At 44.5% G+C, this 19,396-nt stretch overlaps 1 protein-coding gene across 8 annotated transcripts in view; it reads left to right on the top strand.

Annotated features, from left to right (window-relative positions):
- The window catches only part of FGFRL1 (fibroblast growth factor receptor like 1), a 173,945-nt gene that overhangs the window by 38,022 nt on the left and 116,527 nt on the right, over positions 1-19,396 (top strand). Inside the window, exon 1 of one of the 8 annotated variants that reach the window (XM_054065162.1) lies at positions 875-966. The exons of the other annotated variants lie outside the window; for them this stretch is intronic. The gene's annotated coding sequence lies outside the window, so the exon portion shown is untranslated. Of the gene's footprint in view, positions 1-874; positions 967-19,396 lie in introns of those variants that run through there. 8 annotated transcript variants of the gene reach the window in all.

Raw genomic sequence — 19,396 nt, forward strand, 5'->3', positions numbered from 1 at the left:
ATGACTGCCATGGGTGTAGCAGAATGACAGATATATACTCTCTCTTTACTGTGTATGTAATTCCATTAGCTCTGATACAGAGATTTAAAAAAAATCAGAACTGTTTTCTGTCAGAAATCGCCATCCTATTGAAATGAAAGCTCTCGCAGAATTGTGTGGCCTTTGCTGAGCTTCAGACCTAAACAGACCTCTTGAAAGTAAGGTTTTCCTTTTAAGACAATTTCTACACTTCAGGTGTTGCTGCTGCTCCACATCAACCCAGATTTCATAATCTCTGAAGCTGCGTGTGAAACAAAATACCTACCTTCTGCCTACCTCTGGATGGCAGAAGGCTTTCGATACCCCGCCCTGTGGGTTGGACGTGATGTGGGATTTAGAGGGGTCAGGCTGGATGGAGGGACACAAATCGGGGAGCTGAATGGTCTCGGTCGTGTTGTCTGCTGCCTCAAACGGGCTCCACATTCAGCCCAGGTCAATGAGCTGTGTCTGCAGATAAAGAGCTATTCTGGTAAAGTGCACTGAGAGGACGTGTAAATGCAATAAAAACTTATATTTATGCAATATATACTCGTGGCTGAACCTCCTCTCCCCTGGAATGGGAGCTTCTAATCTGTTTTAGGAAACGATCCTCCTTAAATAAAAAAATCATGCAAAGCTGCCGGTAAAGAAATGGACTGGTCTGACGCGGAGGCAGCAGCAGTTCCACTGTGGGGGCACCTGGTGCTTCGTAGCAGACAGAGACACCACTTACCCGCTGACGGCTCCAGCTCGTTAATCTGCAACAGCCATGTGCCCGTCTTGGGATGGTTTTTAAATAGCAAGTCAAGAGGGAAGCCACATTTGTCTCGGGGCTGAGGAGGGAGCCAAGCCTGGGATAGTGCCGCTTGACGGAGCATCTGGATGGCACGGATGGACAGGTCTCCCTCTTCCCGTTGTCCAACCGCTGCGTGTGTTTTGGCTTTAAAGGTGACTTTTTCAGATAAATGCCTGCTAGCGTAAAGGTCAGGGGGTGAGAAATTGGGAGCTGAGGCAGAGAAGGACCTGTGCTTCGTTCTCTCTGTGATCTGGACCTGCTGCAGTGACTGCTATGAGGAATCGGGTCGAGTGGTATCGTGGGTAGGGTGTGACGTGGTGGGCAGGGTGCGACATGGTGGATTTGGCATGACGTGGTGGGAAGAGCACGGTGGTGGTAAACTCCTGAGCTTTCCAGGGGGACCAGTGTGTGTGTGGAGAGCTAATGCTGGCAGGTGAGGGTGTGGGAGCGGGCAGAATGGAGAAAGGGGGATGTCCTGGAGACAAGGACTCCAGCGCTATTAGCAATAAGGACAGCAAGTTTTTTTCAGGAGAAAAGGGATGAAAGCGTGGTTACATAGAAGCAGCCCTTTCAGTTGGCCAGGACCACCTCTTGTCCCATCAGGTGTCCCACTCATTCATTTGAAAGAGTGTTTATGGGATTTGCCCCATTTATCCAGCAGAAGTTGCACTGATGAATGAGACCTCAGAGCCAAAGCAGCTCCCCTTGGTGTCAAGGGAGTGGGATTAGTCCCTGCTGAAAAAAAAGGTGAAGGGACACTCTAAAGTGGTCTCTTTCCAAGGTGGGAGGAGATCATAGTGAACCCCGCATCCCAGCCTCCTGCCATCCTTGAAATTGCTTTTGCTTAACCTACTTAGCAGTCATTTTCACCTCTTGGAGGTTTCCTCCCTTATCCTGGGGATTAACTGGGACACACAGACAAGGCTAAGGCGAGTGCTGGAGCCTGATGTCTATCTCAATATGAGGGAGTGCCGTGGTGGATCTGCTCTGTGGCTGGGATGCCTGCACGCTCTGCTGCTGGCTGCAGTCTCACTTGCGTCCTCTGAGACATGAACTGTATCATTTGAAGTATATATCCACTTCCGTGGACCAAGCAGATCAGAGGAAAACCTTTGGCCAAGAGTGCTCTCCTCATTTATTAGAGCCTTGACAAGTTAAATAGAGCTAAAGATTAAATATGAATGGGACTTATGTTGGAAAGATCAACCTTAGAGACATTAAAGAAAAGGGACTTAAGTCAACAGGAAGGTGGCCTAACTAATGGGAGGAAAATCTAAGTATGGGGTGTGCTGCTGGTGTCCTGATTCCTTTGGAAAGCAGAGCAACTAGGGGTAGGATACCTGAAAGAGGTCTGGCAGACATGGCATCACCCTGCTTAGTGGGGAGCTGCAGCCACGGATAAGCAGCGTGGTTTTAAACTTTCTTATGAGTTTTTCTGAAAAATAAAAAAAATAAAAAACTGTCCACTTTTGCAACTTAAGTGCAATGCAATTAGTGGATCCTTCCCATGTGCTGACAAAATTCATCTGTCTGTCAGTCTGTCTTTAGTTATTAATTGCTTAGGCTGCTAAACACAAGTTTCTCATTTGTTATCTTTATTTATTATCAATACTTGTCTGATAGTATGTATAGTTGTCAAATTGAGCTATGTATTACCAGTTGGTGGCAGATTTGTGTGTTATTTGCATGAGAATAATGTTCTGCTGACTGTTTAAATTAGAGTGAATGTGTAGTCATGTTGATGACAAGATCAGGATGACTCCAGCTTTGTGTTAGCATAACAGCAAAACTTGGACTACAAGCTATTTTTTGCCATTGCATAGGAGGTTTTTTGGTAATTAATGGTGTTTTTTGTTTCTTTTTCTAAAGCATTTACTGAAAAAGTGAGTGCCATTTTAAGGCTAATTCTTTAGTAAGGAAGTATATTATAAATAGAAGGCAAATTTCTTCATTCCAAGAAAGCACTGCAAATCTGGACCACATTTGCTGACTTCAGCAGAGTCACACCAGGTTTACACAATACACACATTGCAGCTGGACTCATATTTTGTGTACTTAGAGAAAGTGAAGTCACCACTAGAGGTGATGGGAACATTTTTGTGAAATGAAGCTTTCCTGAAATTGTTCTTGTATTTTTGTTGAGGCCAACATGTGAAGAGGTGGATGTTTTAAGGAAAATGTAAGTAAGAATATCACAAGAGAGAGGCCAAGCCAGATGAAGAACAAGACAGCGTGGTGTTCTTCAACTTGAGTTCAGGTTGCTGCCTCAGGATATGGAGCTCCAGGTTCAAACCTCTGATCTGGAGTGAAATATACTTTTAAAAGAGGAAGAGCAAGAGACACTTGGCCCTGCATCTCTGACATTCGGTGTCAAAACTGTAACCTCATTCCTGAATAAAAGCTGAAATAAGAGTAAATTGAAAAGAAGAGAGACAAGGAGGTCTCCGTATTGGACACCAGCTGGTGCAGTATGCGTTTGTGCATTGCCTGCTGTGCTTGTAGAGTTAAACAGCCTTCCCTGTAGTATCTTTTGTGGCAGCCTTTATAATTTTGACAGTTTTCATAGTCACCTTTTAATTGAAGGTACAATGGCTATTAGGCAGTCTTAGTATCCAACATGTTTATTCCTGTACTGTAAAGCCAGAGTGTTTGCATTCTCTCCATATACTCCATGAGAACTTAAAAGAATCACACAATAGCTGAGGTGGGAAGGGACCTCTGGAGACCATCTAGTCCAAAGGCCTTTCTCAAAACAGGGACAGCTGGAGCAGGTTGTTCAGGGCCATGTCCAGTTTGGATTTTGATATCTCCATGATGGAAATACCTCCAGCTGGTGCATGGTTCATCCCCAACTGTCAGACTTCATATATTCCCTTTTTGAACTCTTATGAGGACCCAGTTTGCCCATTTCTCCAACCTGTTGAGGTCCTTCTGAATGGCAGCATGACAAATGTGGCCCAATAGTATCTGTAGTAAGACTTTTGTTTATGGCATATTATTTCACAAGGAATGGGCATCAATTGAGGGCTTTATCTGTTATAGCTACATGCTAACTTTTATGTGGAGCAAAGGCTTTTGTTAAATCCAAATCCAGACTTAATGGCTTTTGGATTTGGATTGCATGACCACAGAGGTCTGTTTTCTGAATTTGGTCCCATTTAGCGTGGGTATCAGGAAAACAGGAATGACATTATAGATAGCAGTGTGTGGTGAGGTTTGGTGGGGTCTGGGAGCCTTTTTATACTTTCCCAGATGGTACGAATCTGATCAGAACAGTCTAGATAATTCTAGTGTCTTGGCAACGAGTTCTGCAGCCAAATTAGGATTAAATCTCAAATCCTAAAACCTAAGCAAACCGAGTCTGGACCGAGACTCAAGCACTACTGCTTCTGCTCAGGTTAGAAGGCTCCAGTGGTTTTAGGGCTGTGAGATGCTTACACAGGTCTTTGGCAGAAGAGCAATCTAATGCATCATGACCATTTCCAATGCTGGATAACTGCAATGCTTCCGAACTGATTTCAAAGCCAAGAAAGGCAATGTCCCTGACTTTGGTGACTTACATTTTATTCATAGACCTGTGGCAGGTGAGTCAGGGGAAGGAGATGTAGGTCACAGACTTTGCCGACGCTGGACCTCTTATGCTTTTTTGTAAATGTCATGGATATATGCGTTTATCATGGCTGTTGTTTTGTGATGTGCAAGATACAAAGCGCTGCAAGCTAGCACAAAAACCTCTGCCTTGTACCTAGGCATTAGGCATTTTCCATGCTTCTGCAGATCATAACCTAAATCACTTTGTCATGAGAGGAGACAATGTAGAAGATAAACCTTATCGCCAAAAACTGTCAGCAGAGCTAGATTACAGAATTTTCCTTTGCTGCTTTTTAAGAATTAAATATTTTCCTTTTCTCCAAGCATGGACAGCATGAGGTTCCCAAATTACTGATACCTTCCTGTTTAGTTTATAACAAGCACTTGAACAATGTCACGTTTATGATGGACTCAGTCCTGCATTCAAGGGCAGGATGAATAGTGTCAGTCCCAGAGTCCACAGGGCTTGGTATGTAGCTTTTCCACAACTCCAGATGTCTCCTTGGTTACTAAATGATGGAAAGGCAAGTGGATCTCATCGTTCTAGGTTGAAGCATGGGGAAGCCAGGCTTTGCCATCGGTCCCCTGTGTTTTTTTTGGGAGATACTAGTGTGTTCAGGCTGTTTTTCAGGCAAGGTCATTCTCCTACCTTCTCATCCCTAGTCATCTGTTCCTGTGCCACATCATACTGCTCTGGCAGCTGTGCTGATCGGGTTGTTCTTGTGTTTACTTGGCAAACAGAATCAGTGAAATTAACCTTTTTTTTCCTGAAAAAAAAAAAAAAAGTAAGACTCAAAAAACTCCTTGAGGAGTTGAAAATGCTCCATCTCCTGTTGCTTTTTCTATGCAGGTCTTAAACACGTCAGGGCAGGGGCTGTCTTTCCCTGAAGTGCAGAGAGCCTCTGATCTTGTTGGCATCCTTGAAGATGCCCACGTCTCATTGACAGAGAGCACGCGACTAGTTTTGTGGGCAGGAAATCTTATCAGACCCAATAGTTTGGAATCTGGATGTGCTTCTGAGAGGTAGCCAACCTTTCCTAGAAGTAGCCTTTTGCACCCTTGCTGTTGAAATCTCCGTAGTGACATCTTAACCTTGCTGGAGTACAGCCTTTTCATTGCTTGGATGTGTCAGCAAACTTTTTTTTTTATTGCCTGCCTCCTGCCCCAAGTTAGTTTATTCAGTCCCTCTTAGGAACAGGCGGTCCTTCTGGGTCATTTCAGTGCAATTAGATATTAGGTGTCAGGAGCAGATAATGGGTAAATGTGTATCGGGGATAATGACACTTAGCTAATCACAGGCTCTTTATCTTACAGGCTGTTTTAGGGGAAAACGACAACAATGCAAAAAAAAGGTCCCACTGTAGTGTCTGTGGCTGCTTTTACTTAGGGATTGTGTCAGCATTTCCCAGTGGCCTTGTTTTTACAGCTGCCCCATGACTGGGCAGGAGCTGAGTGGCAAACGAATGTGGCCACAACTCTGGCAAGATCTCATTGTGGGCACATTGGATTCTGCTGGATCACTTTTGTGTTGTCTTGTTTGTTTCCCTAGGTGAGGAGATGAGCTATTAAGATAATTAGCATCATCCATGAAACTTCCATATTTTATACGCCTGCTACATCAGAAGAGTTTGGGGTTGAAGTTGCATCTTTAAGCATTTTGGTACATTTAACTCTTAATTGTCTGAATCTCCAGCATCTGCCTACTTTAGGTTTCTCTTTCTGAGATCTGTTTCACATTAAAAAAGATGTTGAACAAAATCCAGGATGGCTGACCTTATACACACAGATTATTTTTCAAGCATTCTTTGCCTGAAATTAATTACCTCATACTAATTAGCCCTTTCTAAGTGGTGAATTGTTGGGGAGGCAGCTGTGGGTGTTGTCAGTCAGGCTCCAACGTCTAGCTCCTGGTGACATGAGAAGCCCAGTTGAGCGTCTCCAATTTACATGAGAGTTGTTATTCTGAGGACTTGCCCTGAGTACACCAGCTGGTTGAAACAGTGGAGAAAAAAAACAGGAGAAACTGTGTATGTGTGACAGTTTTGGGAAAATGACTTTAAAGAGAAATGGAAACTCCATCTTCCTGCTGTCCCATGCGAAAAAGAAATCTCACCATGTAACTTCTGAATTGCAGGAATTCCTGGAGCCCCAGCAAACCCTGTCTAATCTCTCCCAGTCCCTCACATATCGCCTCTGAATGTTTTCAATGAGTTCCCAGACCTCGTGCTTTCTTACTGCTGATAACTAGCCATTGCTGGGATGCCAGAACCACTGCATTGCATAGTTCAGCTATCAACAAAAATATAGTGAGATAAAGGGGATGGTTAATACCAGAGTGTCTGTGGAGATGTCAGAGATACTCAACTGGCTTTCCTGGAGAAGTTCTTTAAATGGGTCAAGTTACTTTGGGAGAATGGTATCTAGCCCTTTTGACAGTGTGAACATCCGTAAGAACATCAGGCAAACATTTCCTCCTGTTGAAGAGTCAGGCAGACATCACATATATCCTTAGTACTTCAGAGTCTTGGCAAAGTAATACCACCTTGTTAGGGACTTTCTGAAGATAGCTTCTTCAGTGCTGAACATGTTTGGGAAGCTCTGAGTTGCAACTGAAGATGAAAACCTGTCCTGAATGCTGGGCAGTGAGTTCTTTTGAGAATTAAACCCATAAAAAAAAATTAAATTTGATAGAGGAGCTGAAGGATTTATTGAAATGACTGAGCAATTGTTAGATCACAGATGCCAAAGAGGAAGAATAAGGCTATTGGGTCTTCCTGCCACGTCAGGACTGTTCCCTGTGGTGTCTAGTCTAGCAACCTGTTCAGTTGTTTCGAGTCACAGTTTCCATTGCTTCCCTCCTGAGACCACTGTATTTCCTGATAGGAAAACTTAGTAACAATGAGACCTTGCTGCAAGGAGGATGGAGGGTAGGGAGGCTCTGCAAAGGAATCCGAACAGGCTGGACCGCTGGGCTGAGACCAATGGCATGAGGTTCAACAAGGCCAAATCCCGGGTCCTGCACTTGGGGCACAACAACCCTATGCAGTGCTACAGACTGGGGGAAGAGTGGCTGCACGGAGGAGAAGGACCTGGGGGTGCTGGTTGACAGCTGACTGAACATGAGCCAGCAGTGTGCCCAGGTGGCCAAGAAGGCCAATGGCATCTTGGCTTGGATTAGAAACGGTGTGACCAGCAGGTCCAGGGAGGTTATTCTCCCTCTGTACTCGGCACTGGTGAGACCGCACCTTGAGTACTGTGTTCAGTTCTGGGCCCCTCACCACGAGAAGGATGTTGAGGCTCTGGAGCGTGTCCAGAGCAGAGCAACGAAGCTGGTGAGGAGGCTGGAGAACAAGTCTTACAAGGAGCAGCTGAGAGAGCTGGGGTTGTTTAGCCTGGAGAAGAGGAGGCTGAGGGGAGACCTTATTGCTCTCCACAACTACCTGAAAGGAGGTTGTGGAGAGGAGGGAGCTGGCTTCTTCTCCCAAGTGGCAGGGGACAGGACAAGGGGGAATGGCCTGAAGCTCCGCCAGGGGAGGTTCAGTCTGGACATCAGGAAAAAAAAATTTCATGGAAGGGTTCATTGGGCACTGGCAGAGGCTGCCCAGGGAGGTGATTGAGTCACCTTCCCTGGAGATGTTTAAGGGATGGGTGGACGAGGTGCTGAGGGGCATGGTTTAGGGAGCGTTAGGAATGGTTGGACTCGATGACCCTGTGGGTCCCTTTCAACCTAGTGATTCTATGATTCTATGAAGGCAAAATTTTCTTCCATCTAATTGCTGTCTAATATTCATTTTAATGGATGGTCAAAACAGAGAGAAAGGATCCTATGGAGTCCCTTGCATGATGTGCCATAGTCCGTGGTATTTTCACCAGTGCAATTATATGGAGAGTGCTGGGGAGTACATCTTGGCACTGATGTGTTCTTGTCTGTCCATATCCAGTGGGTAGCTCAGACAGCTTGTGCAGCCTGATGTGAAGAATGATAACAAATGTGTTTTGCATTAAGGACTGCATCCTGTGAAGTTGAATAACGCAGGAGTGGTGGTCTTAGTGTTGAAACCAGTTTCTGGGAACCAGGATGGGTACAGTCTCTTCCTGACTTTGTTACTAGATTGGGCAAATATCTTTAAGCCACAGTGAACTCGTGAGTCATATAACAGTTCATTCCTTGTTCTGATCTATGTCAGAGAGATGCTCTGACACTGAGGCCCAAATAACAGTGTTTAAGGCATTACTGCATGTGTCTGAGCAAATGTGGTCTTGGCATGTGGAAAGTTCAGGGCAGAGTGTCTCCACTTTGTTTCTAATGAAAGACATTTGAGCTAAGACACGTGCATTTGAGATCAATCCAGAGCACCGCTGCCCACTAATCAGTGGTGGCTTGATCATATTTGGGTATTTATATTTGTTATGGGCAAAGTCCAGAGAATGATTGGAGCTCCTTGTGTTTAAAAAGCTCTGGAGAAGTGCAAAAGACAATGATTACACTAGTTCAGGATTTTATCCATGGGGCTGTGGATCAGCGTGGGTCTTGTATGCATTTGTGCTGAAGAGCGGGGGGGAGAAGCAGGAAAGAAGAGCCTGCAGTCCCCTCCTCCATTCATGGGGATGCTACGCTTCACCATTTATGGAGGGGGATTGGCCTCAGCTGTGAAGGCAGCTGCCAGTCTGCTCCTCCTGACTGTTATTTAATGCTTGTTAAATGAACACAACCTTTAGTTTAGGTTCAGCATTTCACTTGATAGCTTTCTGTGCAGCCACCGGGGCTGGGAAAAGGGAGGGAAGAAGAATCCCAAGAGCAGAACGAAGACAGAGGAGAGTAGTAAAGGAAAGGAAAAAAATATAAGGACATTGTTTCTAGCAGCACTTAGTGGCCTAGATTTTCCTTTCACAGCTATTTCCAAAGTCTGCTTTATTGTGGATCCATTCAGCTTTTATTGGTATATAGTACACTGTGTGGTAGCAGCCACTGTTGTCTGCTCAGCTCTTAACATGATACTCTGCCAGATGGCAAGAATATAAACCTGCATTTGTACTCAGGGGTTGATCAAAGTTTTTTTTGCTGTTGTCACCCCCGTAACATTGTCACAGATGTAAGGCCACTACATCCTGGCTCTCATCCCTGCAACCTCCCCATGTATAAATTCAGTACAGTGCCCCTTTTCATAGCAATAGAATGCCCACATTCCTTAAATCCCAAGAATAGCGCTGTGCAGGGGAGGATGCACTGAAGGGTTTTGCCTGGAGTTTTTTTAGACAAGGCTTGCGCACAGGTGAGTGTAGGGAGTGAAGCTGGTTGGGAGGAGCATAGATCTTTAGTAGGTGTAAATCAGCAGCCCAGTTAGCGTAGCCAGGCTGATTTACTCCACTGGAGAATCCAGCTTGGGATCTCAGCTGGAATCCCCCAGAGGAAAGACATTTGGGAGTGATTAAAGAAATACTCAAAGCAATGATTGTTCAGCGGTTTTGGATGAATAAGACCTCGCAGAGGAGAGAAATGGTTTTTGAAGGGGTGTGGGACTGTGCATCTATATGGAGTAAAAAGATACTCCGTGCATGGAGCTGAGGCAGAGGGATGGCACGGGGGTCCTACTCTCTGCAGATATTTTAGTTTACTCGGAACAATTTAATTCATCTTTACTGTCCATCTGCTTCTTTCCATCCTTCCTTGGCTTATACACCCTATCCTGACATCCTTTTCTTGTTGAGCACATGTGTATACCAGTATGCTTCTACAAAGAGCTCTAGTAGTCTTGGATGGCTGCCATGTGCTGGAGTCAGCTCCTTTCCCTGGGGTAGGAGTGTGGTGGTATCATGATCAGCCTCTCTGGTTGTCGTGGGGAGATCATTTACATTAGAGCATGGAAATACTGGGGTGTGGTCTTTGCTCGAAGGGAAGAGGGGCTTTGGTGCAAGGGCAGGAGGGTGTCCTGTGGCCCACAGCAGACGGAGGTGAGCAGAAGAGGAGAGACAACATCATGAGCAATTTTATTCCTCCTGCCCTGTAGGGAAACTTGCAATTTTGAGGAAGTGGGGGATAGGGAATACAATGTGCAGAGGTTTGTAGGACTAGAGAGAGAGCTGTGAGCTCTTGGTGGGAAATGAAAAGGGTCTGGAGAATTTAAGCAGATGTCAATACCCAGTCTCTGGTGGTAGAAGTCTGGGAACACTGGTCTAACCTGTTACTTTAGATACTTTTTACAAGACTGCAGTGTTGTAATCCCACTTCACCCTGCAGAACCAGGGCCTCGTTGTGTGGCAAGGGGAGATGATCCCTTTCCACGTGCCACTCTGTATGAGTTGCCTCTGGGAAGCTGCTACTGCTGCATGGTGTGAAAAAGGCAAAAGCTGCTGGTTTTGTCCTCCTGCCATTTCAAAACTGGCAACTTTCTCTGCTTTTCTTTTTCTTTTCCTTTTTTTTTTTTTTTTTTTAACAGTTTGGGTTTTTCTCACATTGATGGGGAGGAGGGAGGAGCAGCCTGTTTGGGGGTGATTTATGGCTCCAGGGGTGGCTAACTTTTTGGCGAACCTAGCAGGAATAGCTCCCGGAGCATGCCAGCTGTAATCTGCCAAGCTTTCGAGAGATACACTGAGAGAGATAACGTTTTATTTATCCTTGCACAAACAGGCTGTTGGAAAACGTGCCTGTCCCAGACAAAAGAATTCTCCCTTCTCCCTCCTCCCTCTGCCCCCTCGCCCCAGTTCAGGCTCCCCGGGAGCAGCTGGGCTCTCTTACTCCTGCAGTCCCCAACAGCTTCAAATTCACTTCCCTTAGTGCCTTCAAGGGAGGTTTTGATAAATGCGTTACACTTTACAACCAGCCAGGGCTCTAATTGCCAGAAGGATTATGATAAGCTTTTTACTTGTTGTTTCAAAACAATCTGGAGTGTGGCGCGTCCTCCCAGCGCAGAGGCCCCCCAGCCTGACTGTGGCTGAGCAGAGAGGAAGCAGCAAGGTGCCATTTTCACCCTCATTAGTGCTTTAAACTGGGGGTTATTTGGTTATAATCCAACCGCAGTGTTGTGGACCAACACTCACTGGAGACCTTTGTGTGACCTGTGCTCGATGGGAGCTTCTCCATCGTCTGCCAAGCACCCTGGCACCTCAGGGATCTTGGGAGTCCCAGCACCAGACCCGCCTCATGGGCCAGCAAAGTGGAAACTCAAGAGGTCTGTCAGCAATTTCCTTTCTCCAGCCATGTAGTTATTCCGTATATATGGTATTTTTTTAATATTTCAAGGATGCTCTTACTCCTTTGCTGCTAAGTTTAGTGGCTGCGGTCTGGTTAAAACATAATCCAGGGGAAAAAAGCAGAGCTGCCTTAAGTTGTGATCAAAAAATAGGGAAACCTACACCACTAAATTGAGAGGATTTAGAAGCATAAGCATAAAGCCAAGAGGAGTTTGCCAGGAGCTATCAAATGACACAGATTTCAACTCCTTGCTTCTTCTAATTTTATTCTTTTAAAGGTGAGCTGAACAGACTTAGGTTACTATTTTGCTGCTTTTGACTACAAATAGAGTTCAGAGGGTTCCCACTGTGACAGCTGTTGTTAGAGTTTTCTTTGCAATTTTTTATTGATTTTATTTGTAATATATTTCGAGCTCTTTATCATCAGCAGAGAAAATGCTTCATAAGCCCTCTTTAACCCTTAAATAACCCAATATGGGGTCAATGTACCTGAGATCTTTTCCAGGAGATGAATTCAAGCACTTAGTAGCCTAGAGAGGAGAAAGGCTAGTTTAGTAGTTCCTACTCTTATCTGGGATGTAACAAATTATGGTTTAAATCTCTGTCCATCGACAGTATTCTCAACTGACCTGAGAGAAATCCCTTTTGGCTTTGTTGTCACTAGCATATGTAATAATTTCTCAGGTGTGAAACAAGGATAATGTGGCTTCACAGAAATAGTTTGATTGGGAAGCACCAGGTTGTCTATAATTGGCATTGGAGAGATGTGGCATCCAGCTCTGGCCGTGGAGTGGTGAGTGAGTTGGAGACACTGAGATTGAACTTTTCAGCCTCCAAACGCTATGCTCTGGTGCCAAAACTCTTAGGGATATCCTTCAACAAAGGATCCTGTGGACTCTTTAGGAAGATCTCTGTTAGGCAAGTTCCTGCAGGTTGATTTTTTTAGCATAATGCTGGGTGGTTTCCAGCTCAGTGACTGATCAGCTCATGCTACTGGTCTCCATCTGCTCGTGCTTGCTGATAATTTCCAGCATAGCTCAGTGATGTGCTTTTGGACAAGACGTGTTCCACTTGGTTTTCACTTCTCTGCATGATTGGGATAAGCCGGTGAAGCTTTTTTCAAACTAAGCATCACCTTTTCATATCTAGAAAATCAGTTTTCATATCAAAAGCAGGTTCTCAGTTAGTTGGCATCTTTGATTAAGAAATGTTGCATTTTACCTAATTTTCTTGGCTGCTTACCCACCTTCAATTGCTCGAGGCTTCAAGGTTTGCTATAAAGCCCTGTATAGTACTAAGATTGTATTCTTGAGCTTCTACTCACCTCAGATGACACTGTGCTGGTCTCAATATTGTTGTGTATGAAAAAGAGTATCAGACAGCTTGCTGTCAAGGCAGCCTCATTTGCCTTTTTTTTTCTAGACGGTGTGTTTGAGTCAGCTGGGATGTGTTCCTCAGATGCCTTGAGTATGAACAGAGCTGTCCAGAAAGCCAAAAGAGCATGACACACGGACAAGGAAATATTCAGGGAACTTTGAAGGTGATGAAAAGCAAAGTTATTCTAGATAAGCTCTGGAACATACTGCCATGAGATAATACTAGGGCCACGTGCTGACTGGGATTAAAAAATATGTAGATATGTTGATAATGGGAATATCTGCTCTCATATTACCCGTTTTTCTTTTTTGAAGGATGTTAATCCTGATGCTTTAAAGGCATATGCTGAATACTGAGGATATAGTTATTTAAGGAGTGCTTTACTGGCATATAATGGTATGCTATGCAGTCAGTGGTGTCCTGGTGTGAATATAGCTGCTACAACAAAGCCATGCTTTGGCCCACACAGCTAAAGCATCCTCTGAAAATTTAAGAAACTGCAGGTTTTCCCATAGAGATTGTCTACACTGGAGCCTGCTGAGTCAGTCTGGGATCACTCTTACACAGCCTCGTTGTTACAGTGGTAACACCCTTGATGAGGGCCCCCTTCCCTCCCTCCCTCCCTAGCCCTGTCCAAGATGTACTGTTTACTCCTGGGTTTCTGGAGGCAGAAGTGCATGTTGGCTCATGCAGTGTTACTGGCTTTCAGAGTTAGTGCTGAGTTGGTGGTCTAGCTGGCAACACCTTCAAGCTGGGAAGGCAATGCCTTTATATCTGATCCAGCAAGGTGCTGAGGTGCTTCAGGAAAACGCTGAGCATCCTCATGTCCATTCACTAAGAATGAATGACTTTTGATTAGTGTGCCCCTGGCGAGCGCCTGGAGGGAGACGTGATCGCAGTATAATGATGCTGTGCAGGCTACTGGTCTGGGGACCAGTCATGAAATCCAAAGTGTCATGAAGTCAGGCTTTTCTTGTACTAGGGGGGAAATGCGATGGATTATGAAATGCTGTGGTTGCTGGTAGTGAGGAGCTAACCCATGATGTGTTAGAAAGATCACATCGTCACCTTTGGAAAGACCTTTCTAGCCTCTATGCTTTCAGCTCACTGCTGATTGGCTGATTAACTTCAGTTTAGCTAGTGGGGGAAACAGATCCTGCTGTCTTAACTATAAGCTCCTGCCCTTCTTAAACACAGTGTATGACCAAAGCCACTATTGCATGCACGGGTAAAATATATATGTGACTTGGCTGGGTATTTTTAAGAGTGCTTCAGTCTGAACTGGATGCACTAGCTCTGGACATGTATGTTCTGTATACTTCAAAACTGGATTAGAGATGTCAGAGGAAGACTTCCTGTTGATTCAAAAGGAATTGCATCAATATTACCCATCACAATGTCCCAAAAGCTTCTCTAGCTACTCTCTCATTTCAGAACAATCCCATTTGTTTTTAATTCCTCTTCCCTGTCCCCATCATCCTGGCGCTCCAGTTTACTTAGCAGATGTTGGCCCAAACTTTTGAAGCAAGGGTAAGCAGAGCTAAGGTCAATCTGAGAAACACAGCACCCCAGGAAAGCTGCTGCTTTTCACTGCTGCTGTGAACCTGTATCCAGCTGGAATTGGGCGGAATCTGAAAAGGCTTGGGTAAGATTAGTCCCTAGGAGGATAGCAGGGTTTATATCTGAAAAAAAAATCACTCAGAACAAAAGTGTGCAACCTTAACATGAACTGGGGTAAAGCTATACTCTTCTCATGTTTCCTTCTTTTGAAGACCTTGCATTTTGTATTCACAGCCATTACCATATGAATCAATGATTAAAAAAAACCCCAAACCCAATATCTTGATAAGAATCCAACTACATTTTACCTCCTATAAGGTAACCAGAGAGAGTTCCTTTCACTCCAGCCATTGTTGGTAACGCAGATTATGTTCTTCAAAGACTGTCTGTCTCGTTCAGACACAGGGTCCATATCTTGGCTGAACATTAATGTTACTTGATAGGCCCTATGTCCAGCTCCACCTTGCCCTTCCTGGCGAATTAGGCTTTATAGCAGAATCACAACATGAGCAAAAGGAATAAAGAGCCTTTGTGCTCCTGCTGGGTCCATCCCCTGAAGCTGATCAGGGACCAGGATTGATTACCAGGCAGGTAAACACTTGATAACCTACTGAATCTGTGTGAAGACCCCCTTCAGAAGACTTCTTCCTCTTCTGCTTTGCATTTCAGCTTTCCGTCTCATTTCAGAAATGATTTTATCTGTCTTTCACTACAATGCAGACTGGGAGAAATTCTCATGAGAAGAGGCTGCAGGGATGGCGTAAGCTCAGAGGCCACTCTTTTAGTGCTATTCCAATAGATATTAAAGCAATAATCTGTTATTTAATGTCCAGCAATTATTAGTTCAGCTCCTCTGCTTCACAAGTACTAGGAATTAGCATCGACTTATCCATCCATTGAATGTATTTACAAACACAGAAAATTACATTAAACGTTATTAAATTTGCAAAACAAGGAATTGAAGGAAATGTCCTTTTCTGCCTTAATTTGGTTTATGTGTGCATATGCCAAATAATAGAACTTCTAATTAGATGTTCTCCTACTATTTTTCTCTCTCATAAGAACCTAGTTACGTGTGCCAAACTTGGAAAATACTTAGCCTGAACAGTTCTGTTTGGCAGAATTATGAGTAATTAAATTGCTGTCCTCTTCAGCTTTAACAACCTCTTGATTCTCACCGTAACCACAGAGACTCGTGTATGGTAGTCCCCTATGTAACTCCTCCCTTCCTTTTGCTTGGGATAGCAATAGCCCTTGAAGAAATTTCATATAGAAAGGGTGAGTTTTTTCAGAAAAGAAGTTTCTGTTTTAAAAAAACTGCTTCATTTTAAAAAATGCTGTTTCTTTTATACAAGTCCTGGCAAATAGTGATGAAATTTGTTCAGTGCCTCTCCTCTCTCTGCTCTCCTGGTGTGCGATGGCTCTTAGAAATGGGTAGGGTTTGTGCAAAAGACTGTGAAAGCAGGACTGTCCTCCATGCTATTTGTGTCCATGTCTGTTGAAGGATGCTTGCCAAAATACGTGAAATACTCCAAGAAATTTTCTCCTCTCTTCTCTATTTGAGAAGTGACTCAACAGGCCCCAAAGCTCTTATTGCTGCATCACAGGAACTGTGAGGAGAGGTGAAGCCTCTCTCGCCTAAATCCAACAATTATAAACAAGCTACTTAGCCAAAATATAAAAGATGGTATAAATGGAAGTATTCCTTCCCTTAGGGTTTTCCACAGAGGGTCTGTTTCCCTGACATGCAGCCCTGGGGAACAGCCTGCTCTTTTGTGAGCGATTCCTACGGGAGGTCTGAGGAATTTTGAAGCTGTCAGGCAGTAATACCCTGGTTTTAGCTTTTTTGAGAAAGCACACTGTTTTCCAGAGAGTGAAGCCAGATTGCTAGTTTAAAGCTGCGACATTTCACCAAAAGAATGCTAATTATTTCACAGTCATGTGAGCGTCTGACCGGTAAAAACGTGTGGGCACTCTCTGTCGACTTTTTTTTTTTTTTCCTGTTTTTTCACTGATTTGGCTTCTTCATACAATGCCTGAAGATCTTTTGAAAGGGCCAGAAAAATCTGCTGACGGCTCACGCAGCTGATTTGACCCAGAGCGCCTGCTTGGCTGAGCAGAAAGATGACACTGCAGCAAAAATGTTACTTTAAGGGAAAAGAAAACACGCGCAATGCTCCTGCCATTGTTCACAGTCTCTGTTCTGGTGCCAAGCTTTGCACTTAGGAAAACACGGAGGTACCAGGTTTTAACCTTTTGCCTGCTTCCCGCAGGTGTTATCTTTTGCTCTGAATAGGCAGTATGAGGTCCACAAATTGCATTCAAGCCTCTAACAGCCCTGCTGGCTAAGAAAAGACGACTTTTAGTATTTTTTCGGAGCGAGAAGCTTAGCAAGATTTTCAGCAGAAGGAGTAGTTTGCTCAATTTTATTCGTTCTAGTGTTTCAATGTAATGTTGGCTGAAGCCACTGGTACCTTCCTTCACAGTGCTGAAAAACAGTGGAGGGGTTCAGCCCTGGAATGTCCAGACTATGCTGTATGATGGAACAGTCAGGTCTCCCTGGTTTTGTGATATAGCTATATTTTATCATCAACAGAGGATTAAAAAAAAATAAATCTGAGATTACTTTGGTGAGGCTCCCGTTTAAATAGTTATTGTTTTGAGTGAAAATGGTTTGTGGAAGGAGAGCAAAGCGCTCTGACTTCAAAGCTTGTCATTGTAAAGAGATCTGATGGTGAGTAGTCACGCATACCTGAACGTCACTCCTACTACAGCAAAGCTAAAAGTGCTGGCAAGCAGCCTGGTCATGTTCCCATTAATGCAGGGGTGAGGGATCCTCAGCTGGTGTAAATCGCGATAGCTGTGTTTAAGTTGGAGATAATTTTTTCTAAACCTATTGTCTGTGCTGGGGGTTGGATTGAACCCCTTACAAGCCCATGGGAGCTTCTTAAAACCATCTGATCGTGTTATTTGTTTAAATCTTAGAAAAATCCATTGAGCCCAAGAAAATTTCATACAAGTATGAACAGGACCTGCTGTATTTTTTCAGTTTTACAGGCTGCTTTGCTGTTTTGTTGCATTTAGAATCATAGAATAGTTAGGGGTGGAAGGGACCTTAAAGATCATCTTGTTCCAAAGCCCCTGCCATGGGCAGGGACACCTCCCACTGGCTCAGGCTACCCAAGGCCCCATCCAACCTGGCCCTGAACCCCTCCAGGGATGGGGCAGCCACAACTTCCCTGGGCAACCTGGGCCAGTGCCTCACCACTCTCATGGTGAAGAAATTCTTCCTAATGTCTAGTCTAAATCTGCCCCTCTCCAGTTTGTACCCATTGCCCCTGGTCCTATCACCACAAGCCTTTATGAATAGTCCCTCTCCAGCTTTCCTGTAGCCCCTTCAGTTACTGGAAGGTCACTATAAGATCTCCTCTGAGTCTTCTTTTCTCCAGGCTGAACAACCCCAATCCCCTCAAACCTGTCCTCCTATGAAAGGTGCTCCAGCCCTCCAATCATCTTTGTAACCTCCTCTGGACCTGTTTCAACAGCTCCGTATCCTTCTTACGTTGACGATTCCAGAACTGGACACAGTGTTCCAGATGAGGTCTCACAAGAGAGGAACAGAGGGGCAGACTCCCCTCCCTCGCCCTGCTGGCCACGCTCCTTTTGATGCAGCCCAGGACACGGTTGGTCTTCTGGGCTGCGAGTGCACATTGACAGCTCAGTATTTAACAGGACATTGATAATTGCCCAGGTGGACAGTGTATGCTCCTCATTTCTGCCATGAGAAATTGAAAGTGCTCATTCAGCACTGCTGAAGGGCCATTTTTTTTGAAGACCTACTGTGCCACATCTCTGTAGCTCACCTGGGTGTCATCCTGCACCATCAGGACAGGCCAGGCAGAGTTCAGCAATGTGTTTCCCTATAATATCTGCATGGTCTGGGTGTTCAGTTTGAAATATGCACGCCACGAGCTATTTTTCTCCCTAGTAGATAAATATCCAAGGTAACAGGCATGCACCCACCCACCCTGCAGATCAAGTAGCTCCCTCATGCAAGGATGATGCATTTTGCAAGGATGATGCCACAGTGATGACAAACGGGTGCCTCTAAGTATTTAGAGGGTGCCTAGAAGGCAGACAGATTATCTCAGAAGCACCTCAAACTAATCCTGCTCAAAAAAATGGGTTTTATTTAGCCTCTAATCTACCTGCTGAAACTGGGGTGGATTTGGTGTGCATTTTTTCAGAGGAAGGGAAGTAGGATGACATGCAAATGAGCAGTTCAAGTCTGGAGATTGCTTGTTTGTCTTTGGTGTGGAAAAATGGAAAGACATTTAATATCCGTCGACCACTAGTCATTTTTACTGTGTTTGTGAATATCCTGCTGTGCTCTTGGAAGCAATAAGTGTTGCTGAAAATCCATTGCCACATTCACTGCTTGGTGCTTTTGTCAGTCAGGGAACGGTGTATTAATCTGCATTGCCCATGCTTTATGTGAAATTTTAAATGATTCAGATTTTTTTCTTGGCCTCTGTTTTTAGCACAGCGTCAATAAAAGAGTAGGAAGTGATCTGCATGAGACTGGGAAGATGTTACAGTAAGAGGCTGTGATTACAGCTGTCCTAAAGGGTGGCAGATCCATCTCCCATTGCTTTTTTTGGATTAAAAATCTACTGTTCTGAACTGGAACAAACCCAAAATTTCACTTTTTTCCCTCTACAAGATGGAATGTCAACAAAATGTCCCTTTTGGACTGAAAATCTTGAGCTTCTCCATTCCTCCTGGCCACTGTATGAGTTCACGAAAACATGCAGTTACTTATCCCTACTTCTTCAGGAACAGATACACGTGGCCGTGCTGGCA

This window comes from Cuculus canorus, chromosome 4 (genome assembly GCF_017976375.1).
Source record: "Cuculus canorus isolate bCucCan1 chromosome 4, bCucCan1.pri, whole genome shotgun sequence".
Lineage (NCBI taxonomy): Eukaryota > Metazoa > Chordata > Aves > Cuculiformes > Cuculidae > Cuculus > Cuculus canorus.